Below are 24467 nucleotides of genomic sequence, written 5' to 3' on the forward strand. Positions count from 1 at the left end.
ATATGTTATTGAAACTACGATAGCAAAGCTTCTGCTTGAGGTTCTTACTATTTTTAAAAGCATACTTTGGATGATCACCAACTATACCCCGTGTTTTCTCATCGACTAACAAAATGTGCCAACTTTTTTCTAATGCCTCCTGTACCCTAAACATATTGCTGCCATAAGGTAATAAAATACGTAAGTCTGTGTCACTTTTTAAAGATCTCAATTGCCGGTCACTTTCTTTACTCGAAAAATAAGGTTTGGCTTGTGTATCTCTACTCGCACGGACTTCCTTACAAATTCTTTCTATGGTAACTTCATCATAACCCCTAGACATAAAGTCCTTCTTTAAGTTCTCCATTTCCACCATAAGCTTGCTGTCGTCACAGCATAGGCGTGCCAACCTTAAAGCCTGTCCCTTTACTATATTATTAAACAACCTCGGGTTGTGCATACTAGTGCGATGTAAATATGAAGGACAATAACATTGTTTCCTAAATACTTCTGTTTTTAACCCATTTCCTTCCTTAATCAAAGTCACATCCAAAAAACTTATGGATGTCTTAGAATATTCCATGGAAAATTTTAGGAAATCACTACTCATATTAATACAACTGTGGAAGCTTAATAGTTCTTGTTCCGTGCCTTTCCAAAGAATAATAATATCATCAACAAAACGTCGATGAAATACAATATTGGATTGAGCTCTCAAGTTATTTTCCTCCCTAATTACCAACAAGTGTTAAAGGACACTGAACATTTTTAAGGGAATTATACATGTTTGTACAAGGTTACGAAGATGTTACCAATTTGATATTGGTGACTATGGATGTAGAGGCGCTCTTTACGAGCATACCCAATGATGTTGGCATTACCATGCTCTGTGATGTGTTAACAACGGAGGGGGGTTTTGGTAAGGTCAGAGCAGATTTTCTATGTTTTTTGATTAAGTTGGTGTTAGAAAATAACATTTTCATATTTCATGACAAGCTTTTTAAGGAAAAGACGGGCATAGCGATGGGCACAAGTTGTGCCAACGCTTATGCCAATTTAGTTATGGTCGCCTGGGAGGAAAATAACTTGAGAGCTCAATCCAATATTGTATTTCATCGACGTTTTGTTGATGATATTATTATTCTTTGGAAAGGCACGGAACAAGAACTATTAAGCTTCCACAGTTGTATTAATATGAGTAGTGATTTCCTAAAATTTTCCATGGAATATTCTAAGACATCCATAAGTTTTTTGGATGTGACTTTTTGATTAAGGAAGGAAATGTGTTAAAAACAGAAGTATTTAGGAAACAATGTTATTGTCCTTCATATTTACATCGCACTAGTATGCACAACCCGAGGTTGTTTAATAATATAGTAAAGGGACAGGCTTTAAGGTTGGCACGCCTATGCTGTGATGACAGCAAGCTTATGGTGGAAATGGAGAACTTCAAAGAAGGACTTTATGTCTAGGGGTTATGATGAAGTTACCGTAAGGAAGTCCGTGCGAGTAGAGATACACAAGCCAAACCTTATTTTTCGAGTAAAGAAAGTGACCGGCAATTGAGATCTTTAAAAAGTGACACTGACTTACGTATTTTATTACCTTATGGCAGCAATACGTTTAAGGTACAGGAGGCATTAGAAAAAAGTTGGCACATTTTGTTAGTCGATGAGAAAACACGGGGTATAGTTGGTGATCATCCAAAGTATGCTTTTAAAAATAGTAAGAACCTCAAGCAGAAGCTTTGCTATCGTAGTTTCAATAACATATTAAGTGAATTTAGATATGGACAGGATCTTTGTAATACTAAGAAATGTGGTAATTGTAATCAATGTGTTTATATTGATGAGTCACGGTTCTTTCGACACCCCGATACTGGGCGACTGTGGGAAATGAAATGTAATGGGGACTGTGGGAGTAGGAATCTAGTGTATATAGCCCATTGCACTGTATGTTTCCACTACTGTATAGGAAAAACAAATCGTACCCTTAGAGAACGAATTAGAGATCATGTTTATTGTATTAATAGAAAGGAAGGTTACAGTGCTATAAACATGTCCTCAAGGAGGGAGACACACACAGGTTCTTATTCCAGATTTTACATGTGCAATATACTAACATTAGGATGGGCAACATTAACAATGATATGGAGTGTGCTGAACTACGGTGGATTTATAGGATGGGGGCACATAGGGGCCATGGACTAAATGATAGCACCACTATTAAACCCATCTTGAAAGCTAGGAAATTAAGATAAGATTCTTACATACCTCCATTTTTATACATTCTTGTATACTATTATACATGGTTCTACACAGTCATACATGTACATATTGCTCACATTTTTTATTAATATTGGTTTTAGTCTTAATGTTGTATTTATTAGGTAATATGTGTTTTTAACTGATTATATTTCTTGAATGTTTAGATGAAATGGTTAGGTAATGTTTTTATTTACTGGCGCTTTAAATGAATTCATCAATTAATCAATTTTGGTTTTTTAAATTTTTTATATAAGGGTATATGGTTAATTGAATTGGTTTACTTCTGAAGAAGCGGTTTGAAACCGTGAAAGCGCTTACGTCCACTGAGTGTTTCTGTTTCATTAAATGTTTGTTTTACTTCACCTATAACGGATACAGTACTCGTTTATTGCTTGTATATCGCACTTCAGTTGGTGCTCATTGCTGGTTTGCTGGTTTCGTTGGGCTTTACGTGGACTTGTTTTGGATATATCTATCGGGCTGTTACTGTGTTGTGAGAGTTTGCAATATATATATATATATATATATATATATATATATATATATATATATATATATATATATATATATACACAATGGATATAAAAAATGTAGACACCCCAGTTAAAATGCTAAGTTTTTACAATATAAAAAAATGAGACCACAATAAATCATTTCAAAACTTTTCCCTGCTTTAATGTGACCTATAACCTGTACAATTCAATTGGAAAACAAATCTGTTGGGGGAAAAAATATAAAAAATAAACGTACAATAAACTGGTTCCATAAGTGTGCACAGCTTTAAACTAATACTTTGTTGAAGCACCTTTTGATTTAATTACGACATTCAGTCTTGGGTAGGAGTCTATCAGCATGTCGCATCTTGACTTGACCATATTTGTCCATTCTTCCTTGCAAAAGCACTCCAAATCTGTCAGCTTGTGAGGGCATCTCTTGTGCACAGCCCTCTTCAGATCACCCCACAGATTTTCTTTTGGATTTAGGTCTGCGCTTTGCTGGGCCATTCCAAAACTTTAATTTTTTTCTGGTGAAGCCATTTTGTTAATTTGGATGAATGCTTGGGGTCACTGTTGTGTTGAAAGGTGAATTTCTCTTCATGTTCTGCTTTCTAGCAGATGCCTGAAGCTTTTGGGCCAAAAGTGACTGGTGTTTGGAACCGTTCATAATTCCCTCCATCTTGACTAAAGCCCAAGTTCCAGCTGAAGAAAAGCAACCCCAAAGCATGGTACTGCCACCACCATGTTTCACAGTGGGGATGGTGTTCTGTTGGTGATGCAAAGTGTTGATTTTGTGCTATATGTACCTTTTGGAATTGTGCCCAAAAAGTTCAACCTTGATCTCATCAGACCATAACACATTTTCCCACATGATTTTGGGAGACTTGATGTATTGTTTTGCAATTTTTAGCCAGGCCTGGATGTTTCTCTGTGTAAGAAAAGGCTTCGTCTTGCAACCCTATCCCATAGTCCAGACATATGGAGAATACGTGAGATTTGTTATTACATGTAGTACACAACTAGCACTTGCCAGAAATTTCTGCTGCTCCTTCAGTGTTGCTGTAGGTCTCTTGGCAGCATCCCTGACCAGTTTTCATCTCGTCTTTTCATCAATTTTGGAGGGATGTCCAGTTTTCTGCAACGTCACTGTCGTCCCATATTTTCTCCACTTTTTGATGACTGTCTTCACTGTATTCCATGGTATATCCAATGCTGTGGAAATGTTTTTTGTACCCTGTTCCTGACACCTTTCAACAATGAGATCCCTTTGATGCTTTTATAAGCTCTGTGCGAACCATGGCATTTGCTGTATCGGGCAACTGAGTCAATGTCAGGAAAATCCTACTAAGACATCAGAAGTTTTATTTGGTGTTAATCAGAGTCTCTCTAATTGATGGCAGGTGTGTACCCATAAAGACTGATTGTTGTAATTTAAATCAAAAGCTGCTTGGAAAAAGTATTAGTTTAAGGGTGTGCACACTTGTGCAACCAGAATATTGTACGTTTTATATTTTTTCCCTTAACAGATTTGTCTTTTCAATTGAATTGTACAGATTATAGGTCATGTTAAAGGTGGGAAAAGTTTTGAAATGATTTATTGTGGTCTCTCTCTTTTTTTTTTTTTTTTTTTTTTATCACCAAAACCTGACATTTTTAACAGGGGTGTGTACCCTTTTTTTATATGCACTGTATATAGATGTAGTTATTTATTTATTTACATATACACACACAGACATATTTATACCCACTGTGTATAGATGTATTTATTTACATATATACATACATGTGTACACACAGACCTATTTCTGTGTGTAATAAAAACAGTGTGTGTATATAATACATGTTTGTCTTTCGGCCTTTCCTGGTTAGGGGTCGCCACAGCGGAACTCCGGTCCGCTAATGGTTGGCAGTTTTTTTTTTTTTTTTTTTATGGTGTCAAGTTGCCAGCCCAACCTTCAACGAAGGCACGCCGTGTGTGTGTGTGTGTGTGTGTGTGTGTGTGTGTGTGTGTGTGTGTGTGTGTGTGTGTGTGTGTGTGTGTGTGTGTGTGTATATGTACGTAGATATCTATATATATATATATATATATATATATATATATATTATAATGTGTGTGTGTGTTCATGAGTACACACGCCAATGGAAAAGGGCTAAATGTAAAATTAATAATAAATGGCAAGCAATGTAATTCATAGGCTTAGAATGCCTTGCATTCCTTGTCAGCCCCAACCTGTTCAGAGTTGGTCTGGGAGTGTTTAGAAGGGGCAATGGATGTGGGCAGTAGGATACACTTGCAATCAGCTGCATGGGGAGAAAAAAAATATGAATCAAAATGGAGGGACAAAATTGTCGGAGTATATAGAAAGTGTGTTTAATTTCCCTAGTCCTTTCTAGTCTTTGATTGTTGAGATTTAAATGTAAGGCATCTAGTGAGTCTGCTCAAGTAATGCTAGCTTTGCTGCTTGTGATAATAATTGGGACTGAGTGCTTAACTTTTGGGTAAGGGGTGTATTGTTTTGGAAGTAAATGGTATGGTAGTATGCTACATTTTGAGACACATGCTAATGTTGTTGGAGATGCTGGGAAGACCTTATTTGATTATACAGAGTTGTAGAATATGAGCTTGTTACAGTGATTTTTAGCATGGTACGTAGTATGCTTGTGTTCCAGAGAAATAATTTGCAACTTAGGCCTCATGCAAGTTAAGACACATCTTCTGTCTATATTTGATAAGCTTCATGGCATTTTATGGTGTCATATTTTTGTCTGTTCTGGCAAAGAAAATTTCTGTAGAAATGAAAACCTATATTTGCCGTTAAGACTGTGTTTGGACCATAGAAGTGTAGGAGACTAATTCTACTTTAACCAAAAGCATTTTTTTCTTTACAAGCAAAGTTTATTGCAAACTGAGTATTTTGAATTCTGGAATATGATTTTATTACTCGCTGGAAATTAGCAGAAGTATGCATGTCCTCCCCGCGGTCGAGTGACATTCGAAAGACGTGCGTAAGGCATGCCTTCGCTGAAGGTTCGGCGTCGAGCTGGCACCTCGGTACAGTAAAAATCTACTGCCAATCCTTAGCGGACCGGAGTTCCGCTGTTGCGACTCCTAACCTGCAAAAGCCAAAGAAGAAGATCTGTAGCAGCTCAGTGTGCAATATTCTTTCAGCTTTCTAGGGAAGAAACAGTAAAGGTATGCAACACTTTTTTGCATTTTTTTTTTCTTTGAGGAAGAAGGCAAAGACAAAGTAATTGCACTTAATCATAAATTCAGTAATTATTGCCTGCGTAGAAAGAGCTTGCCTTTTTTTAAAACTTTGATCTTTACAGAAAAAATATTTTAAGATACTGTAGATTTATATGGTAATAAACTGAAAAACAAAGCCAGAACTGAATGACTGCATGATTTTGAGATAATTTGTGGTTTTTTTAAACAGTGAAACAATTTTATTGTATTAAAACTGTGAAACAAGGGGCAGAATTTAAAGGGAAAACATACTCAAAACGTATTGCATAAAACTGTGAATGTAGGCAGAATAAGTGAAATTACTAGTAAGAGTTTAAAATAATTAACTGAGAAATTGTGTGGTTTAGGAAATGGTTAAGAAGTTGGCAGGCTTTAAACAGAAGGGTACCTGACATTATCAGATAAAATTGTGGATGTATGAAACTGCTTGTGCATATTTAAAAGAATTCAAGATGTGTGAATAAAATGTGAGCTTAATAAAAAGGCAAAGTGGAGGAGTAGAGGCTGGATGTGTATTAGAAGTGAATGCCATGAAGCAGTGTGCTGTAGCAAAGAAATTCAAGCTGGGGGTCCTGGCATTGTTTTAACTGAGGCTTGCATACTGTATGGCTGGAAGAATGTTGGTTTTAATTAGTTCTGCAGAATCCGTGCCAAAAAAACAAAGTTTGGGAAATGTGTAAATGGGAGAACAAACAAACATGTTTACAGAAATTTTCACTCTAGTACCAGAAACAATTTTTTTTTTAAATTTTTGTTCAAAGTGTGGAAAAGCTTAATTCTGTTAAATCTCAAAATACATATGAAGCAATGGAACAGATGTGCATAGCAGACCGTTGGTGAAACTATTTGTAAACTGAAGATTAAAAACAAGATAATTCCTCTTAATACTAGAGTTGTTAAAAAAAATAACTACACAGTGTAAAAGCCATGACTGCATGTGTAGAACATCATACTAAATTTTGTGCTATTGCATGCTTCTTGTAAAGTACATGTAGCAGTCAGAAGTAAAGAGGAACAAAAGCTGAAGAGAAAGCATAGGAGTTGCAAAGAAGCTATTGGAGTTGAAAATGGGTGAAGAGCAGGAACAGTGTTGTAATGACAGTCAAGATTCATATCTATATTGATTGGCATAATGTTTATCAAGTGATTTGGAAGAACATCACCCATTGCTTATGAATTATTATTGCATTATATGTATAGTGGTGTCCGTATGGGATAAGGTTGGGATATTGGCGGCACAAGATAGTGGGCTATGCACACTTTGTTTTACAAAGTCCATTGAACATGTGGGAGAAACAGACAAATGTGGGTTTTGTATAACAGAATTGGAAACAGTTGCACACCTTGTTGCTGGTTGTGACATACTAATGGCAGATGAACTGTATACTGAAACACATAATGTGGAGAGACTGTTGCACTGGGGAATGTGTAAACATTTATGGTATTGGAGTGGCTGAAAAACACTGGAAACATGAGTCACAAAGCATCATAGAAAATGTTGAAGTCTACATCATATGAAGTAATCCATTGCCAACAGTTCAAAAGATAGATTTTTTTTTTGTGAATCGGTCCAAATACCATATTAATTTCTTTAGTAGACCAAGCTGTTTGGATAAAATTGGGTCTTAAAAAAACTCCGTGCTAGAGTCATATTGTATGCTGGTGTGTGTGTACATGAGGAAATTATGTTCAAAGACACAAACTGTTTGCCAAGTCATTGTTTAAGAGACTGCCTTATTTTCCGAGAAGTGCAAGAGACTTAAGTTACTGGCCTAAATGCAAAGTTTAACCATTGTATATAGTGATACAGGTTTTGTAAACAGCTGAGAAGTACTGGAGAAATTGGTCCAGTGGAGTAGTATTTTTGAAACAGTTCAATGGTATTGCTGCCCAGATGTAAACCCAGCAGTATTTCTACGTTGTATTGTTCGTTCTGTTAAGCCCTGCTGGGGAGGTTTGTAGCCTTGTAAACAAAACCTGGATTGTAAAGAAGCAACTCATATGAGTGAGAGATTGTACATTGAAAAACATTTATTAAATTATCACTTAAGACATGGGCAATTATACATTCACAGAGAGAAAACAAACAGTTTTAACTTTTTTCCATTTAAATACAATATTCATCACATATATTTTCTTTGTTGCTATCAGGCCACCATTACTTGCTGAATTCCTGCCTTCCCTTAAATCTCACTCCTCCTCCTGAATATTATTATGCATGTATTGTTCCCACAATTTACGTTTTACTTCTGTGTAATTTGTTCCTTCCATTTTCTAAAGATCCCTTTTCAGTTCTGTTGTCTCTTTTTATAATCAAATAGCCAGGGAATTGTTATGGCCAGGCTTTAACCTATGAACCTATAATACCTCAAGCAGAGTTGCTGTAGACTTTGATTTACATTTTCTAGTAATTGCTTTTTTGGCAGGCAGTAGTAAAGCCTTATTAAGTTTAATTCTATGTCTAGACAATTCAGATCTTGTATCCCAACTGAAAAGAATAATTTCCTCACAGCCAGTTGTTCACCCAGTATTTCTGATTAGATTTTAAAAAATGCCCTACAGAATACTATGCCAGCTCATTACAATCCTGAAACATATGTTCCCAATTATCTGTTTCTTCTCCCCATGTCTTTCTAACTTTTGCTATCTCCCTGAGGGGAAAAAAATATTTGAACTCTGCTTGGGGTATAAAAAATTCCAATGCAAAGATCCTAAACCTTCTGGAATTGGTTGCTTACTTGGGAGCCTTACATATGTCTTCCCATTAGGAAGAGACTGGAAAAGCAATAATCTTTTCTAACTTCCTCTGATTCTTGAAGCTATCATGCAGGATTTTATATGCCCTACTAAATATCCCCTCTTAACAGCTGCTTCTAGAGTCAACTTAAAACTCTACCAGAGTAGGTCTTTCACTTAAAATTCCTCTATCCCTTTCTATTTGCATGTATTGTTGGATCAAGCCCTGGTAGGGAAGGTAGTCTCTAGCCTGCAATCTAAACTTCCTCTTGGCCTCATCCCACACCATTACCCTTCCTGCTTCAGTTATTTGCTCTCATTGTCTTGGTTCCTTTGCCAGGTATCTCCAGTAAATTCCAGCCCCCTGTTGCCTATCTTCTGTAGCCCTACTTGCAGCTGTCCTTTTTGGCAAAATCTCCATTCTCATTAACTTGGTTCTTAAAACACTTTGCAATTCTGTGTGGTTATTATTCTACTTTTATCTGCATCCAAAGTCCCACTCTGGCTGTATTTCTTGAACTTCCCCCTTGCTTCATCATCATCATCTTTGTTCACTTTGAATTATAATTGTGTTATTTATATGTAGGTTCATAGGTAGGTACTAGGCTATCGGCCCAAGGGCCTACATAAGTCTAGCCAGCAAGGTACTATAGCTTATGCCACCCAAGAAAGTTATTTTCTGTGCCACTGTCCAGCAGAGACACAGAAGTGATCCCTGGGGTGTATTTCCTATTTCCCATCCACTCAAAGATTTTTCTTGGAGTGCTAATGAAGAACTTTGCTTGACATAGATGGGTAGCTTGTTCCAGAGTATAGGAAGTCTCTGGGACAGGAATCTATCCCTCCAGCGTGTCCTGTTTATTGTGGTGACAAGGTTTAGGTCCCTAGAGCGTGTAGCTTGGAGGGATTGGGATTTCTTTAGGTGTAGCATGTCCAACAGCTCTGGGTTTGACATAGCTTTATATATTGGGCAGAGATCACCTCGGAGTAGGCAATATGCTATGGAGTAAAGCTGGAGTTTTTTGAGGCTGTCAGTGTAGGGCATTTTGAGGCCAGTAATCCTCTTTGTGAGGTACTTCTGTGGCCTTTCCAGCTGCTGCAGATGTCTTGTGAGGTAAATTCCAAAAGGGGCGTTGTACTCTATAATGGGTCTAATGAGTGACGAGTAGAGGGGAACAATGACCTTTTTTTTTTTTTTTTTTTTCTCCTGGATGAGAACCCTTTTATGATGAGGTGTGCCACGTAGAAGGACTTCCTGACTACTGTGGCGATGTCACTATCAAAGGAGAGACTACTGACCACCTGGGTCCCAAGGTCTCTTATCACACATTCGGTGTTAAGTAGATTGCTGCCTATGTGGTAGTCATTGGTACAGAGTTTTTACCAAAGGGGAGGATACTTGGCATTGAGCTTGAGGCCATGGCTCTGACACCAGGCATCTGTCTCAGTGAGGCCCTTCTGTAGGATGTCCACATCATTTGGGGACTTGACTATGGCTCCTAGTTTGCAGTCATCTGCAGACTTCTTTAGCCAGAGGCTTTCTGTGTTAGCCTGTACTTCAGAGAAGTAGATACCAAACAGGAGAGGTCCAAGGACAGAACCCTGTGGCACTCCACTTGTCACTGCCTTGAGGTCCAATTTGGAGTCTGCAACTTTTACAGTGTGGGTTCTGTCAGTGAGCCAGTTGGCAACCCATCTTGTGACGTAGGGATTTATACCTAGTTTAGTGAGTTTAGCTATAATTCCAGAATGAGGGATGGTGTCAAAAGCCTTGGCGAGGTCAAGATAGGCTGTGCGAACCACCTTACTCTCATCCACGGCCTGCCTCAGGTAAACCTAAACCATCCTGTTCTATTGGAAGGATCATCTTATCCCACTTAACTCTTGCCCTCTTATCCTCCAGATAATTTCTTTCAGTTAATTGCTGTCCACAACCTCTCCTCTTGTTAAAAGTATGTCTAACCCGTATACAAGATAAAGGGAGTAAAACATTATCACTGCTTGTGTCTTACTGTAAGAGTTTCCAGTGTCTGTTTTTGCATTCTTCTTTTAGTCTCTTGCCAGATGTCAGCTGCCATAACGGAAGGCTTTTTAATCTATGCTCCTAAATACTTGATCATACCACAGCCCCATAAAATGGGTACTGCTGAACCATTCCATGTGAGTACATACTTTACGGTTTTAGCCATTGTTTTATCATCTTTAAATTTTATATTCTGAAAAGAGTTGAAACTGTCTCAAAATGTTCCACAGCACTGAGACGTCTTTTTCTGAATTTTTCAGGTATAAAATATCTGCAAGTAAAGCCAACTTTTCTTGATTACCATAACAATTATATCCTTGTATTTGAGTCCCTTATTTTCTTTGCCAGTGGCTCTAAATATAAAACAGCCAAAGGGGAAATGATGTTTCTGCCTGGTTCCTATGCTACATAGCTTATCTGGGAGGAACCCACCCACTTTAATTCGTGCTTCTGATCCTTCGTATATCCATCTAATTAACCTTGTATCAGGGAATACATCCCAGGTTACACTGTTGAATTCTTTCTCTGCTTCAAGATCTAGCAGCAACAGAGGTAGTTTCTTGCATTCTGCTTCCTCCTGGATCATCGTCCTTCTATTAATCTTGTCAAATGGTTGCCTTCTCTCCACAAAACCGTACTGATCCTTGTCTATCAATGCTGGCAAGCCTTTTCCACTCCTTTTAGTTAGTATAGACATAAACGCTTCATAATTATGGTTTAAAATTGAAATGTGCCTGTAAGAAGCTGTGTCTGAAGGGACTTTGTCGTCTTTAGGTATTACAGCCACCATAGCTTTCTTCCAAGGTGTTGATGCTTTCCCTTCTTTTTAAAATACTGTTAAAATATTCCAGATTTGTATCACTTTCTTCCCTATTACTTTCCAAACCTCTACAGGAATACCATCTTTTCCTGGATACATCACTGTTTTCATCTCATCACCTCCTGTCTTAATATTTCCATTTGTCCTCTTGCTTGATTTCAGCATTTCTCTGCTTCATACACATTTTCATAAAATTTACTTAATATTTATAAAACCTTTACAGTATGTCTGGTTATTTTTCTTGTTGTAGGTTCCCTAAGTTTTGGTGACAACCCTTTCAACTTTCTTTTGCCTAAGTCAATGTGCAAAATGTTTTTGTGCTCTGGAGTTATTGAAATTAGTTGTTTAATTGCAGTCTTTCTAAATGTATGCATGTTCCCCATATACTCCTTTATTTTCTCTTTAGCACTCTGCATTTGCTCCTTGCTTTGTGAGATTCCTCTTGTGCTGCAATGCTTTAACCTTTTGTCATCCCTTCTAAGTAATTTCTATTACTTCAACATATCTCTTTCTTTTCTATTTTGACCCTTTTTTTAAACTCCATTATCATTTTAGTCCAGTCATTAGCTATAACTTCTGAAGATATTTCCATCTTCCTTAATAACACTCGGATCATTTCCATTACCACTTCCTTAAATTAATCCCTTTGTAGCAGGTGGGAAAGTGGCAGTGTCTTACTTGCTCTGCATTTTTATCTTGGTTTTTACTGGCGCGTGAACAGGAATAATTACTGAATGTGTGTCAAAGATTTCAATTAAATTCACATGAAAAAAAGAAAAAGAGATCTGATATGGTGCAGTATTTATGCAAAGGAGAAAGCCAAATTAATCCATACCAAAAAGCAGCTCTAAAGGTATTTAAATAGAAATACAGGCAAAGGCATCCAATATGGAAAATTTTACAATAGAAAAAATTTAAATCGCAGAGGGAGTGTAGAACAGATTAGCAAAGTAGAAATTTAACTTCAGCTTTTTTTAAGGAATACTTGCAAATAATTTTGTGTAGAAGGCCTAACACAAGTTGTATCACAGTATGATGGAACAGTATGTCCCCCAAATAAGGAGAAACAGGAGACATCTGAGGAAGAAATATGGACATGGGAAAGTGAGATTTAATATGGTGCAATATTTATACAAAGGAGGAAGCAGTACTAATCGGTGTAAAAACAGAAGTACCAAAGATATTTTGAAGAGAAATACAGGCAAAGGCAACAGGATATGGAAAACTTTACAGTACAAAAAATAATAAAACAAAGAAGAAAAGAGTATTAGTAATGGAGAAGTTAAAGAAATAGAAAGTGAGGTTATGGATTACCTGTGGAGTGAAGGGTTTAGCATAGAAAATCTATCCCCAAATTAAGGAGAAACCAGTTGAGTGGGAAACATCTGATCGGTTGCCATATGAAGATACTTTGGAGCCTTTCAAAGGAAACCAGTACAAAAGTTCATTTTTAGTTGCACAGCAAAGGAAGGAACAGGAAACTATGACAACTCTGACAGTCAGTGTTGTGGAGTGATAGGCCAGTGAGTTCCCATAAGGAAGAGCAACAGATGACACAGGATGAAACTGAAGAGAATATGGACAGGAAGATGCTGTGGAGCTTTCTGTAGAATGCCCACAGGAAGTGGAACAAAGAATGTGCCCTCAGTTTAGAAGAAAATGATCAAGAGAAGAGTTGCTTGATTTAATAGAGATGGACAGATGTATTATGATTTGAAGAAAGAAATAGATTACATGAAGTCAGTAAAACCCCAAAAAGTTAGAAGTTTGATAAACGCAGTAATTAGGACTGTTTCTAGAGCTTCGTCAGATATAACAAAAGTAAATAGGATATATTATTGTGCAGCTAAATTAATAAGTCTTTCTACAAAAACACAGGGCAGGAAGGGAAAGGGGAGAAATCTGAATACCATCATCGAAGTATCACATAGAGAATTATAAAGCAATTAAGACGAGTTGTCACTGAGGTATAGAAGAGGGAGCAGATGCACAAAAATACTCTGATGTGATGAAAGTGACGAAAGCAATGCGCAGTATCAAAACAGATTAGGATCCATCATGCACTATTGTAAATAAACTAAAAATATTGGCACGGGCAGAAACTTAGTTAAATGCCAAAAAATGCATAGTCATACCCTTCGGGAAAAACAAGGTTACCCCTAGCTACCAAATAGGTGGCAATCCACTGAGTACAGAAGAAGTTATCAGGGACCTGGGGACCCAGGTTGATAGTAGTCTGTCATTCGACACCCATGTAGCTAAAGTAGTTAGGAAGACCTTCTACATTGCCCACCTTATCATGAAGGGATTCTCATCTAGATCAAGGGAGGTCATAGTCTCCCTATACTCATCACTCATCAGACCAATGATTGAGTACAATGCCCCATTCGGAATGTATCTGACCCGACACTTGCAGCAGCTGGAGAGGCCACAAAAGTTCCTCACCAAAAGGATAAAGGGTCTCAAACATCTGTCCTATGCTGCCCGACTGAAAGAACTCCAGCTCTATTCAGTTGCTTACCGCTTGCTCAGAGGTGACCTTTGCCTAACATACAAGGCCATGTCAAACCCAGATTTGATGAATATGCTTCACCTCAAAAATCTAGATCCGTCAGAGCCACAAGGGCGGAGACTTAAACCTCGACACGGCTATTAATAGGACGTGCTGGAGGGATAGATTCATCACCCAAAGACTCCCTATGCTGTGGAATAAAATCCCGGTATATGTGAGGCAGAGCACCTCGCTGGCCTTGTTCAAGAGAAATCTTGACCAATGGATGGGAGATCGCAGATATACCCCAGGGATTACCTCAGTGTCACTGCTCAACAGAGGCACAGCAAAATAATGGGTATAGTTCCCCATACTAAAGGGGTGGCGTAAGCCACAAAACTATGGGCTAGGCTTGTAAATGCCCTCGGGCAGATAGCCTAGTATGAACCTATGAACCTATGAACCTATATGCAGATAAATATAAAGCAAAAGTACAAAATAACATAGTTTATTGTTGACCCAAAAAAGTTTTATAGAGAATTGGGGAAACGAGGCAAAAGGAAATGAAGCATCACCATAAAAACAAGAAAGATATATTTCTCCAAAATGCGTCTATATGAAGATCTCTGGAACATAACAAAAATGCTAAATGGATAGAAGTAGAAGAACAAATAGAAGTTAAAATGTGCAGGATATGAAACTGGGATGAAGTAAACATCATTAACTCGGAAGTAATATCTGCTGGATCTAGTACAATTGACAGTGTAGATAATGCTAGTTTGATTGCAAATAATGGAAATGCAGCCTGTGAATGTAGATCTCCAGAAAAAGGTAGTGGTACAAGGCAAAAAGAGACAGCACCACCAAAGATAGAGTTCTCTATAGTCAAATCACAATCCAGCAAAATGGTTAGTGTAGCGTTTCTTCCAGTAGAAGCTCTAACAGAAAGAAAAGGCATGGATACCGAAGAACAATGGTTTTAGGTTTTTCCCATAACCTTGTTTGCAAAAAGAGCCTCTGTGATGTGGCCATCCAGGGAAAGGTCGCAAAGCAGAGGGAGACTGAAGATGAAGTTTCAAGAAGATAGGAAGGAAGCCAAAACGCTCAAAAAAAAATGTGGCAGAAGAAGGTAACTCTTTCTTTCTTTCTTTCTTTCTTTCTTTTTTTTTTTTAGTTTGGAATATCTCTTTCAAACAGTTAAGTGATTCTGAATGTGAGTTGTTGGGGAAAAGGGTGATCATATGTACCTACACAGATTGTGAGCATTACTGATTTGACTGTTATTAAATTGTTTGTTGGATCTATTATACTGAAAACGTTGTTTAATGATATGAACTATGGTAATACTCCATCAGCGTTTAAAAAAACAGAGTACTTTTGTTCCCATGAGCCATCCGGTAGTGGGAGACCTTTTAGAAACTTTGTGAAGCAGACTTGTATAAAACTTTGGATTAAAAATTGCAAGAATAGAACAAACTTGACTTGATGAAAGGAGTACATTGAGATGCTTGGGGAATGGTGAGACTATAGTTAAAAAAACAAGCTGACAAATACGGTCCAGTTGTAGTAATGGATAAACAATTTTATGCGACTTCTGTGGTTAATATGTTAAGTGAAGAATAAATATATGAAAGAGTTGATAAAAATTTTATGCAATTGCTACAAAATAGGATATACAATATATTATATGAATGACTTTTTAAGTAGAGACATTAGTCAGGAATTGTATAAATATTTTTTTATTGTTGATGATCCTGTTATGAATGGACTCCCAAAACTGCACAAGGACTCAGTAACACCACCCTTTAGGCCCATAGTTTCTGGGCGGGGGTGGTGTACTGAGACTTTGTCCATATATGTAGAAAAATCTTTAAGATCTATAGCGGATAATTTATAAATTCTTGGAGATTCCAAACGTTTTTTTAAATGATTTATATGATTTTACACATATGAAAGTAAGAGATTTGGACAGTGTATGGTTTGCTACATTGGACGTACACTCCCTTTTCACTATGAAACCCAACGGTGAGGGTTTTGATATGCTAAGAATGTATTTGAATATATTACAATGATACACATCTCTGTAGATTTGCTTACTTTATTAATAGAAATTATATTAGAGAGTAATGTATTCCTATTTGAACAGCAGCTAAATATATGGCCATGGATACACCAGTGGCCAACAGTTATGCCAATTTAATAATGGCTGAATGGGAATATGATATGTTTTTAAGCCAACAACTTGGAAGCAAGTTATTTTCTACAGACATTTTGTGGATGATCTGTTTGTTATGGGAAGGCACTTACAATGAGTTAACTAAATTTATTGAATTTTTGAATTTTGAGTACACACTTCCTTAGAATTGATACGAATGTTTCCTTTGAGGTCAATTTTTTTAGATGTGAGAGTGTATAGAAAGCCTGATAGGAGTATGTGTACAACTATTCAGAGGAAACTATTCATAGGAAAGTATGTCATAGAAATACAATCTACTACATAGAAAAAGTATGCATCTGGGCCATATTTTTAAGAATGTTGTTAAGGGACAAGGGTTCAGGATTTCTAGGCTAAACCCAGATGTTTGTAAATTTGAAGTACATTTTATCTGACTTGCAAAGGCGGTTGAAAGAAAGATGCCATCAAGACTATGATATTATGCCATCATCGTCCCATATAAGGAATGCTCAAAACAGTAGCAAAACCGTATTTTTCATAACATAATAATGAGACAAACGTGCATGAGAGCCCAAAACAGAATACTTTACGTAGTCCTCTATTTTTTGGCAGTAATTTTAACAACAACTAGTCGTCTTCGTCGTCTTCTTCACCCTCCCGTTAGGGGTCGCCACAGCAGATCAGCTGTTTCCATTTCTTCCTGTCCTCTGCATCTTGCTCTGTCACACCAACCACTTGCATGTCCTCTCTCACCACATCCATAAACCTTATCTTAGGCCTCCCTGTTTTCCCGTTACCTGGCAGCTTCATCCTTAGCATATTTTTCCCAATATACTCTGCATCCCTCCTCAGCACATGTCCAAACCAAGGTAATCTTGCCTCTCTGTCTTTGGCTTTGTCTCCAAACCTTCCAACCTGGGCTTAACCCTCTAATATACTTATTCATAATCCTGTCCATCCTCGTCACACCCAGTGCAAATCTTAACATCTTCAACTTTGTCACGTCAAGTTCTGACTCCTGCGTTTTTGTCACTGCCACCGTCTCCAACCCATATAACATAGCTGGTCTCACTACCCTCTTGTACACCTTCCCTTTCACTCTTACTGGTACTAGTCTGTCACAAATCACTCCTGACATTCTTCAACACCCACTTGATCTTGCCTGTACTCTCTAATTAATTCACCTCTCTTCCACACTCACCATTACTCTGAACTGTTGATCCCAAGTACTTAAACTCATCCACCTTCCCCACCTCTACTCCCTGCATCCTCACCATTCCTCTATCCTCCCTCTCATTCATACACATATATTCCGTCTTAGCACTGCTGACCTTCATTCCTCTTCTCTCTAGAGCATATCTCCACCTGTCCAGGGTGTCCTCCACCTGTTCCCTACTCTCATTACAGATCACAATGTCCTCTATAAACATCATAGTCCACGGTGACTCCTGTCTGATCTCGTCTGTTAACCTCTGTCCATCACCATTGCAAATGAGAAAGGGCTCAGAGCTGATCCTTGATGTAATCCCACCTCCACCTTAAACGCTTCCGTCACTCTCACCGCTGTCGCACTACCCTTGTACATATCCTGTACCACTCTTGCATACTTCTGACACTCCCGACTTCCTCATACAATACCATAACTCCTCTATAGGCATCCTGTCATATGCTTTTTTTTTAAATCCACAAAGACCCAATGCAACTCCTTCTGACCTTCTTTGTACTTCTCCAAATACTCTTGAAGTAAACATCGCATCTATAATGCTCTTTCCTGGCATGAAACCATACTACTGATCACTAATCGTCACCTCCCTTCTTAACCTAGCTTCCATTACTTTTTCCCCCCATAACTTCATGCTGTGACTGATCAGTTTAATCCCTCTGTAGTTACTATAGCTCTGCACATCACCCTTATTCTTAAAAATCTGTACCAAAACACTTTTTTCTCCATTCCTTAGGCATCCTCTCACTTTCCAAGATTTCATTAAACAATCTAGTTAAAAACTCCACTGCCATTTCACCTAAACACCTCCATGCTTCCACAGGTATGTCATCTGGACCAACAGCCTTTCCGTTCTTCATCGTCTTCATAGCTATCCTTAATTCCTCCATGCTAATCCACTGCATGTCATGATTCACTATCTGCACATAATCCAGCCTTCTCTCCCTCTCATTCTCTTCATTCATCAACCCCTCAAAGTACTCTTTCTGTCTGCTCAACACACTCTCCTCGCTTGTGAGTATGTTTCCCTCATTATCCTTTATCACCTTACCTGCTGCACATCTTTACTAGCTCAGTCCCTCTGTCTAGCCAATCTGTACAGGTCCTTTTCTCCCTCCTTAGTGTCCAACCTTTTGTACAACTCTTCATACGCCTTATCCTTAGCCTTCGCCACCTCTCTTTGCCATGCACCTCATCTCCTTATACTCTTGTCTACTTTATTCATCTCTTTGACAATCCCACTTCTTCTTCGCCACCCTCTTTCTCTGTATACTCTCCTGTACTTCTTCATTCCACCATCAGGTCTCCTTGTCCTCCTTCCTCTTTCCAGTTGTCACACCAAGCACCTTTCTAGCCATCAGTCTTACTATCTCTGTTGTAGTTACCCAGCTATTAAGTAACTCTTCACTGCCACCCAGTGCCTGTTTTAACTCTTCCCTGAACATCACCTCACACTTACCCTTTTTCAGTTTCAACCTTTTGATCCTTGGTGCTGCCCTCACACACTCATCCTCCTCCTCTTGATCACCAATTTCATCCTACAAACCACCATCCTATGCTGCCTAACTACACTTTCCCCTGCCACCACTTTACAGTCTCCAATCTCTTTCAGACTGGCCCTTCTACATAAGATATAATGCACCTGTGTGCAACAGATACTGTGGAAAAACTATTGGTCTGTTTTGACTAGTGAAATTAATGTCAAGAAGATAGTGGGTGAAACTTTTTCTTTTAAAAATAAGAGTAATTTGAAACCCAGATTGTTGTACAAGGAAAATTAAACCTCAACATAGGATTCCAGCTGTTGCATCTATTTGTGGGAAATGTAGTTATTGTGTATTTGTTGAGTCATCTGGGCAATATGAAAATACTGAAATGAATAAGAAATTTAAATTTTATGCCAGGAGTAATTGTAACACTGCAGACATCATTTATTTGGCTACCTGTTCCTGCAAGTCATTTTATGTGGGAAAAACTGATGGGCAATTTAGACAGAATCCGGGAGCATTTCTGATATATATAAAAGTAATTGTATGAATGACTTGGCAAAACATATTAATACATATGGTAGGTCACATTTAAGTTTTTAATAATTGAGAGAATAGTGTCCAATGATCGTGGGGATGATATTGAAAATGTCAGAGGTACAAGAAGCTAAATGGATTATTAGGTTAAAAGCAGGTAAGGGGAAGGGGCTTAATGATAAGGTACCGATGAAGCCTTTTTTAAGGATGAGACAGATTTGTAAGTAATGGCATTAGGGCCATTAATGTGCTGTACCTTTTAAGGGATTTTTAATCGGTTAAAGGTTTTGATTGATATTCGTGATTGGATGCGAGTCTTCTGACATCATTTAATTATTTTTGAAATGGAATTTTTAATGTCTGATGAAGCAGTATTATTACTGCGAAAGCGCTAACATATTGTTTGAATGAATCGTTTTATAGTTTATCACTTTGCCGCCTCATTGTCTTGGTTCAGTCATGCACTTGTTTCATTATGTGTACTTTTTTTTTATTTGAGTGGATCATTTATCCTCTGGACAACATTTTGGATTTATTGTGTACTTGGTTTTTGAAACTGTGTTTAACAGCTTTACATTCTATATTTAAACAAAAACTTTTGCGAGACTGCTTTAAAGTAGCAATCATGTTTGGTCCTTAAACATGTCTCGCAGTCAGTAAGTGCAGTACCCTCTGTATTGCTATTGGTCCTTGCGTAGCCCTTCCTCTTTGCATCAGTATGCTTAACCTTTCAGCATGTTGAAGCAGGCAGAGACCTTGGTTTGAATATGCAGTAGTAGACTGATGAATATTTTTTATTCAGTATATTAATTAACATCAGTCCAGCATAATGGAAATAGTGTTGGAGTACAGCTGTGCTCAAGGTAAGAGAGCTTTGTTCACGGTTTGCTTGAAACACTGTAGCAGTGTATCTTTTTTGAGAAAGCAGAATGTATTGTATTGCCCTTAAAATTACTTCTGGATGACAACTGTAATACTAGAGAAATCCCCTAGCCAATCAGAGGCACTAGAAAGTATTTACTAAGACTTTAAAACTGATTTACTAAGATTTTAAAGCTGTTTTCAATGAGTCTTTTCTGCGTTTGAATTTGGTTTGCAAGAGTATCAAAGTGTTGCTTGCTGTAGATTTTGAATCCTTCATTTCACATAATTCTGCTTGTTATGGTCTTGTACTCTGTCCTATAAAAGTAAGTTGTATGCTTCAGGTCTGCTTGATTTTATGTAGAGAAATATAAAAAAAATGTATGTAATATGCAGGATATGTAGAGGAATGATAAGCTAAACAAATTGCTTTCAGTGTAATACATACAGTGATGTAACTTGCACATTTCGGGAGTCCTGATCCTGTAGTCTTCCTTAAACTGCTTGTCTGGATTCCACTATTATGATGCACAGTTTAGCTTTTATGTCTTTTCTCTTAGCAAATGTTTGCTTTCCTTATTTTAAAAATGTGGCTTTGATGTCCGGCATGTATACATAAGTGACAGTTTTGTGAAAGCTGTTGCAAGGTTTAACATTCCACTGCAGTGACTTAAGTGTTTGAAAATAGCGATTGTGATAAGGGTAACGGTAGGGTTATTTTAAGGTTGTTAAAAATGCCATGAGTATTATCTTTTTGCATCCTAATCTTCAAACGTGCAATTCAAAGATGAAAATATACATAAGCTGTTGTGATTTACAATTGGCTGACTGTAATCAAGACACAAGTGGAATGATTTGTTTTTGGATTTTTTTTTTTTTTTACCTTGTCAAGCTGAATCGGCCTTGTCAGATGTGTGTACCCCCCCCCCCCCCCCACACACACACACACACACGCATTAGTTCCTTGGGGATGGGGGGAGCATTGGAGCATTGTATGCATTTAAAAAACTTACAGAAATTATGACAGACACTGATGGATGACTGTTCATATGAATAAATGCTTAGACGTCTTTGATCTTTTACGCATAGGTTTCAACCTCTTAAGAGGCCAATGTGGAACACAGACTGTAACAATGTGTGACAAATGGCCAAAATGTGGAACACCCTATTTTCACACCGCGTGAAATGTGCCATTGCCATGGATCATGGTCGATACTTTGCATTTCACATGCACCACTTTAGATGTGTTCTACCCCTGTCCTACCACCAGGTCTGGGCCTGGCAAAGGTGCCTAAAAAGTTACTTTAAACCAGGGCCCTCTACTTTGACAAGAATGTGCCATTTAAGACATCATGTCTTTGAAAAGTTAAGATCAAAAGAATGCAAGGTCTCACATCCTTTTAACCATGAAAAATAGACACACTAAGCAGAAGCACACATACATAACCCAGCATTTGTAAACCCTCACATTCATGCCAGTATCACTACAGTGTTCTAGTGTCCCTACCTTAAAATCTAAATAGCACACTAATGGTAAAAAATCTTATCCAAAGTACACAAAGGCTGTAGTGATACTGGCATGAATGTGCTTAGTTTCCAGTTGTGGAAACATTACTGGAAAAATGCCACTGAATAAAGAAAGCGGAGCAGAATGAGGGACAAAACCAGACCTGACAAAAATACTGCTATAAACCTGAGGTATTGACCAGAGAATTCAAAGTAAAAAGGTTTCTGAATTAGAAGTTAGAATTAAAAAGTTAGAACTTAGACAAATTGCCCATTTTCTAACATGTCAACCCGCAGCACAATTCAGTCACTTCAGTCACTTCAGTATTTTCCTTGAACAGTTCAGCATTTTGCCGTTATGAAAAGACACTAAAGTTACACTCTAATGTTCTAGAAAACAAAACTGGATATTTTAAAGCATCTCATTACTAATAAAGATGCTCACACTTGACATCCATCTGTATACCTGTCAACCTTTTTAATGCAAGAAATCTGGACAAACCCCAGCATAATGTAAGCAACACAAAAAAAACCCACTAAATATTGCTCTTGAACTTAGAAAGTTGCTAGAACATGATCTGTGTTGGCAGTTACTTCCAGAGACATACTAGGAGGACAAACGGCACAAAAATAGAGACACTAAAAATTGGTCTTATAATAATTACCCAGTGCCTTGAAAAAAATAAAAGTTGTAATCTCATTTCAAAACAAATGTTCATCTCTAGAACCATACGCGTTACTTAAACTGTAAATGGAAAACTATTCAACACAAAATAATCTTTGCAAATGTTGCATTCATTTTATTCCTTGTCTTAAATTAGATTTTATAAGTCAAAATAAACACCGCTTATGATCTTGGTAACCATTCAAGCAACACATACTGCCAGCAGCATTTTCTTCATACACCTATGAGCTTTCGTATGAGGCCAAGTAGTTACGTCAATGTCATTTGATTTTAGAGATATTTACAGAAATATGACCAGTATTAGAATACATATAAATAGTACACCAATATTAAATATTTTTAGCAGCACTAAATAGAGGTCAAATATCACATTAGCTTTAAAACACAATCTCTGTATACCCTGTATTCAGCATGGTTTTGGAATTCTTAATATGACCAAGCAATATTTGATGTCCAGTGGCATCCGTAAGCTTTAACTGCAGAGATAACTAGGCTGTAATGATTGTATACATAACGCAATCAGTTTAATATTTCAATATATTCACTTTTCTTTTTGCTCACTCTTGCTCTGGACCCTTAATGGAAACAGTGACAAAAAACATTTAGTTTAACCCCTCAAATTACATAATGCATGTTGTATGCAGGCAGTCTTCCCTTAAAAAAATAATAATTTAAATATCTGCAAAACAATACAGCTCAAAGGGAAGAGCTGTGATTGAATGAATCCTTTCTGAATGCCCTGGCCGCAGTTAATTTATAACTCTACCAACTTGTCCCCAGCAGCTCAGTACAATCCACAGATTCCACATGGTACATGAAAATTGGCCCCGGTTGTCCAGCAGGTAGCCAGCAAAACAAAACCTCAAACTTCTACTGAGCGATCCTGATCCTCCTGGAACAACCAAAGTAATGGTCATGTCCCTGAAGTCCCATCAGCTGCTGATTTTCTTCTGGCGCTCGAGTCCCGACTTCCGATGTCTTCAATCCCCAGCCGCGCTTCTTCCTTATTCCTGGTCCTTTCGCCGTTGTTGTTGGAAGAACATTGCTTACTGGAAGCGTTTTTCAAGCCATTATTTTGGCACACAAAGGCTTCCCCGGAACGTAATTGGCCTGCATTGGGGAGCTCTCATTGGCTACTGTCCTCCTGTGAAGCGTTACTTGAATGGCTCTTATACTGCATTCGCGAGTATGAGCCAATCAAAAAATGTGAAGTATAGCCAATGCTGTGTAATGTGGAAGGGCAGCAGAAGTATGCATTGGTTTGTGTGCCACAATGCCGATTGACAGTAATTTGCAGTATACAAATCAGAATGCATGTAGCGGAGCCGCTGCTGTTAAATACAGAATGGCTGAGCAGTGGCTTCGCTCATCGTTAATTCTGGAGCGTTACTCATAATGGGGAGCACTTGAATGCTCAGCTGTTGCGTAAAGAAGCACTGTCTTGGAATACTTTAAATTGGCTACAAGATCTTTGTGTAATGTCTGCCTGTGTGAATAATGCCTTGCTCAACATAATTTATCTTTTTACTTTGATAGAGTATGCCATTACAGTAGCACTGTCTTGAGAGTTTTTTCCAGTCTTGAGTGGAATCTAAGGTAGGGAAATTTTAATGTTTTTTTTTTTGTGTGTGTGTAATTTTATGTAAAGCACTTTTGTATTTTTTTTATTGATGAATCTTATCTGCATTTTAAGTATTCATCCAAGTTCTACTATATGTGTGTGTGTGTGTGTGTGTGTGTGTGTGTGTGTGTGTGTGTGTGTGTGTATGTATGTATGTATATATATATATATATGTGTGTGTGTGTGTGTGTATGTATGTATATATGTGTGTGTGTGTGTGTATGTATATATGTGTGTGTATGTATATATGTGTGTGTGTATGTGTGTGTATGTATATGTGTGTGTATGTATATATGTGTGTGTATGTATGTA

This window comes from Protopterus annectens, chromosome 4.part0 (assembly GCF_019279795.1).
Source record: "Protopterus annectens isolate FY-2018-M chromosome 4.part0, PAN1.0, whole genome shotgun sequence".
Taxonomy (NCBI): Eukaryota; Metazoa; Chordata; order Ceratodontiformes; family Protopteridae; genus Protopterus; species Protopterus annectens.